Source organism: Durio zibethinus, unplaced genomic scaffold (assembly GCF_047325235.1).
Source record: "Durio zibethinus cultivar Kanyao isolate XHJ-2024 unplaced genomic scaffold, ASM4732523v1 HiC_scaffold_3, whole genome shotgun sequence".
NCBI classification, from domain to species: Eukaryota; Viridiplantae; Streptophyta; class Magnoliopsida; order Malvales; family Malvaceae; genus Durio; species Durio zibethinus.
This window is the reverse complement of record NW_028323044.1, coordinates 486,107-491,106: the sequence shown is the minus strand read 5'-3', so window position 1 is coordinate 491,106 and position 5,000 is coordinate 486,107.

Here is a 5,000-nt window from a genome sequence, read left to right as displayed (position 1 = left end):
AAGCGCCCGCACCAAGGCCGAGCGTGTGCCGATGGTGGTCGAGGCAAGCGCCCGCACCAGGGCGCAGCGTGTGCCGATGGTGGTCGAGGCAAGCGCCCTCACCAAGGCCGAGCGTGTGCCGATGGTGGTCGAGGCAACCGGCCGCACCAAGGGCCGGCGTGTGCCGATGGTGTTCGAGGCAACCGCCCGCACCAGGGCCCAGCGTGTGCCGATGGTGGTCGAGCCAGGAGCCCGCACCAAGGGCCGGCTTGTGTCGATGGTGTTCGGGGCAACCGCCCGTACCAGGGCCCAGCGTGTGCCGATGGTGCTGGGGGCAAGCGCCCGCCCCAGGGCCCAGCGTGTGCCGATGGTTATCGGGGCAACCGGCCGCACCAGGGCCCAGGGTCTCCCGATGGTGCTCGAGGCAACCGCCCGCACCAAGGCTCAGCATGTGCCGATTGTGATCGAGGCAACAACCCACACCAGGGCCCAGCTTGTGCCGATGGCGGTCGAGGCAAGTGCCCGTACCGAAGGGCAGCCTATGCCGATGATGGTCGATGCATGTGCCATCACCATGCGTCATCATGTGCCATTGATGGTCGAGGCCTTGGCCGAAGTTCGATTTTGAGCCACGGTGCCCATGCTTGGCTCCAGCATGTGCTGGTGCCGCATTTTTTTCACTCGGGACAGCATCGCCGGAGCATCGCCGGAGCATCGCCGGAGTACCGCCGGAGAACCTGACCGGCGGCATTGGGGTTCCGGCGATTGGGAGGGGGGCCGGGGGGGTGTGCGCACATGATGTGCGATGGGTGCTGGTACTTGGCCTTGTGTTGGCCCCCTATCCCTCATCAAACCTCTGAGAATTCACACCCCCTTAAAGAGCATTTGAGATTTTACAGGTTTGCTACCAGTAGCCGTTAAAGTGTCTGAAATGGGGACACTTTTTTCAAACGGTCACAAAATCTTCTCTACTTCGAGTTTTTAGCTGAATTTTTTTGTGCATGCCAACAAAAATAGAAGGATCATGCCTACAAAATTTGGGGCCAAAAATCCTTATAAAAAAATTTTAAAAATTCCCGAACCGCAAAAAGTTTCGAAAATCGTGAAAAATAGAAAACGAGTCATCTTCCAACGAAACTTCACGTGAAGGCTTAGGGGACCATTGTATGAATTTACAAGCCATAAAAATGGCATTGGCACGGCAGAAATTTGAAGATGTGCCTAAACCCACCAGGGCCCAGCGTGTGCCGATGGTGCTCGAGGCAACCGCCCGCACCAAGGCCCAGCGTGTGCCGATGGTGGTCGAGGCAACCGCCCGCACCAGGGCCGATAGTGTGCCGATGGTGCTCGAGGCAACCTGTCGCACCAGGGCCCAGCGTGTGCCGATGGTGATCGAGGTAACCTGCCGCACCAGGGCCCAGCGTGTGCCGATGGTGGTCGAGGCAAGTTCCCGCACCAGCGCCCAGCGTGTGCCGATGGTGCTCGAGGCAACCGACCGCACCAGGGCCCAGCGTGTGCCGATGGTGCTCGAGGCAACCTGCCGCACCAGGGCCCAGCGTCTGCCGATGGTGCTCGAGGCAACCTGCCGCACCAGGGCCCAGCGTCTGCCGATGGTGCTCGAGGCAAGCGCCCGCACCAGGGCCCAGCGTGTGCCGATGGTGGTCGAGGCAAGCGCCCGCACCAGGGCCCAGCGTGTGCCGATGGTGCTCGAGGCAACCTGCCGCACCAGGGCCCAGCGTGTGCCGATGGTGCTCGAGGCAACCGACCGCACCAGGGCCGAGCGTGTGCCGATGGTGGTCGAGGCAAGCGCCCGCACCAGGGCCCAGCGTGTGCCGATGGTGGTCGAGGCAACCTGCCGCACCAGGGCCCAGCGTGTGCCGATGGTGCTCGAGGCAACCGACCGCACCAGGGCCGAGCGTGTGCCGATGGTGCTCGAGGCAAGCGCCCGCACCAGGGCCCAGCGTGTGCCGATGGTGCTCGAGGCAACCTGCCGCACCAGGGCCCAGCGTGTGCCGATGGTGCTCGAGGCAACCTGCCGCACCAGGGCCCAGCGTGTGCCGATGGTGGTCGAGGCAAGCGCCCGCACCAGGGCCCAGCGTGTGCCGATGGTGGTCGAGGCAAGCGCCCGCACCAGGGCCCAGCGTGTGCCGATGGTGGTCGAGCCAGGAGCCCGCACCAAGGGCCGGCTTGTGTCGATGGTGTTCGGGGCAACCGCCCGTACCAGGGCCCAGCGTGTGCCGATGGTGCTGGGGGCAAGCGCCCGCCCCAGGGCCCAGCGTGTGCCGATGGTTATCGGGGCAACCGGCCGCACCAGGGCCCAGGGTCTCCCGATGGTGCTCGAGGCAACCGCCCGCACCAAGGCTCAGCATGTGCCGATTGTGATCGAGGCAACAACCCACACCAGGGCCCAGCTTGTGCCGATGGCGGTCGAGGCAAGTGCCCGTACCGAAGGGCAGCCTATGCCGATGATGGTCGATGCATGTGCCATCACCATGCGTCATCATGTGCCATTGATGGTCGAGGCCTTGGCCGAAGTTCGATTTTGAGCCACGGTGCCCATGCTTGGCTCCAGCATGTGCTGGTGCCGCATTTTTTTCACTCGGGACAGCATCGCCGGAGCATCGCCGGAGCATCGCCGGAGTACCGCCGGAGAACCTGACCGGCGGCATTGGGGTTCCGGCGATTGGGAGGGGGGCCGGGGGGGTGTGCGCACATGATGTGCGATGGGTGCTGGTACTTGGCCTTGTGTTGGCCCCCTATCCCTCATCAAACCTCTGAGAATTCACACCCCCTTAAAGAGCATTTGAGATTTTACAGGTTTGCTACCAGTAGCCGTTAAAGTGTCTGAAATGGGGACACTTTTTTCAAACGGTCACAAAATCTTCTCTACTTCGAGTTTTTAGCTGAATTTTTTTGTGCATGCCAACAAAAATAGAAGGATCATGCCTACAAAATTTGGGGCCAAAAATCCTTATAAAAAAATTTTAAAAATTCCCGAACCGCAAAAAGTTTCGAAAATCGTGAAAAATAGAAAACGAGTCATCTTCCAACGAAACTTCACGTGAAGGCTTAGGGGACCATTGTATGAATTTACAAGCCATAAAAATGGCATTGGCACGGCAGAAATTTGAAGATGTGCCTAAACCCACCAGGGCCCAGCGTGTGCCGATGGTGCTCGAGGCAACCGCCCGCACCAGGGCCCAGCGTGTGCCGATGGTGGTCGAGGCAACCGCCCGCACCAGGGCCGATAGTGTGCCGATGGTGCTCGAGGCAACCTGTCGCACCAGGGCCCAGCGTGTGCCGATGGTGATCGAGGTAACCTGCCGCACCAGGGCCCAGCGTGTGCCGATGGTGGTCGAGGCAAGTTCCCGCACCAGCGCCCAGCGTGTGCCGATGGTGCTCGAGGCAACCGACCGCACCAGGGCCCAGCGTGTGCCGATGGTGCTCGAGGCAACCTGCCGCACCAGGGCCCAGCGTCTGCCGATGGTGCTCGAGGCAACCTGCCGCACCAGGGCCCAGCGTCTGCCGATGGTGCTCGAGGCAAGCGCCCGCACCAGGGCCCAGCGTGTGCCGATGGTGGTCGAGGCAAGCGCCCGCACCAGGGCCCAGCGTGTGCCGATGGTGCTCGAGGCAACCTGCCGCACCAGGGCCCAGCGTGTGCCGATGGTGCTCGAGGCAACCGACCGCACCAGGGCCGAGCGTGTGCCGATGGTGGTCGAGGCAAGCGCCCGCACCAGGGCCCAGCGTGTGCCGATGGTGGTCGAGGCAACCTGCCGCACCAGGGCCCAGCGTGTGCCGATGGTGCTCGAGGCAACCGACCGCACCAGGGCCGAGCGTGTGCCGATGGTGCTCGAGGCAAGCGCCCGCACCAGGGCCCAGCGTGTGCCGATGGTGCTCGAGGCAACCTGCCGCACCAGGGCCCAGCGTGTGCCGATGGTGCTCGAGGCAACCTGCCGCACCAGGGCCCAGCGTGTGCCGATGGTGGTCGAGGCAAGCGCCCGCACCAGGGCCCAGCGTGTGCCGATGGTGGTCGAGGCAAGCGCCCGCACCAGGGCCCAGCGTGTGCCGATGGTGGTCGAGGCAACCGCCCGCACCAGGGCCCAGCGTGTGCCGATGGTGGTCGAGGCAACCTGCCGCACCAGGGCGGAGCGTGTGCCGATGGTGGTCGAGGCAAGCGCCCGCACCAGGGCCCAGCGTGTGCCGATGGTGGTCGAGGCAACCTGCCGCACCAGGGCGGAGCGTGTGCCGATGGTGGTCGAGGCTGCCGATGGTGGTCGAGGCAACGTGCCGCACCAGGGCCCAGCGTGTGCCGATGGTGCTCGAGGCAACCGACCGCACCAGGGCCGAGCGTGTGCCGATGGTGCTCGAGGCAAGCTGCCGCACCAGGGCCCAGCGTGTGCCGATGGTGGTCGAGGCAACCGCCCGCACCAGGGCCCAGCGTGTGCCGATGGTGATCGAGGCAACCGACCGCACCAGGGCCCAGCGTGTGCCGATGGTGCTCGAGGCAACCTGCCGCACCAGGGCCCAGCGTGTGCCGATGGTCGTCGAGGGAACCTGCCGCACCAGGGCCCAGCGTGTGCCGATGGTGGTCGAGGCAAGCGCCCGCACCAGGGCCCAGCGTGTGCCGATGGTGCTCGAGGCAACCGACCGCACCAGGGCCCAGCGTGTGCCGATGGTGCTCGAGGCAACCTGCCGCACCAGGGCCCAGCGTGTGCCGATGGTGGTCGAGGCAAGCGCCCGCACCAGGGCCCAGCGTGTGCCGATGGTGGTCGAGGCAAGCGCCCGCACCAGGGCCCAGCGTGTGCCGATGGTGCACCAGGGCCCAGCGTGTGCCGATGGTGCTCGAGGCAACCGACCGCACCAGGGCCCAGCGTGTGCCGATGGTGGTCGAGGCAAGCGGCCGCACCAGGGCCCAGCGTGTGCCGATGGTGGTCGAGGCAAGCGCCCGCACCAGGGCCCAGCGTGTGCCGATGGTGGTCGAGGCAAGCGCCCGCACCAGGGCCCAACGTGTGCCGATGGTG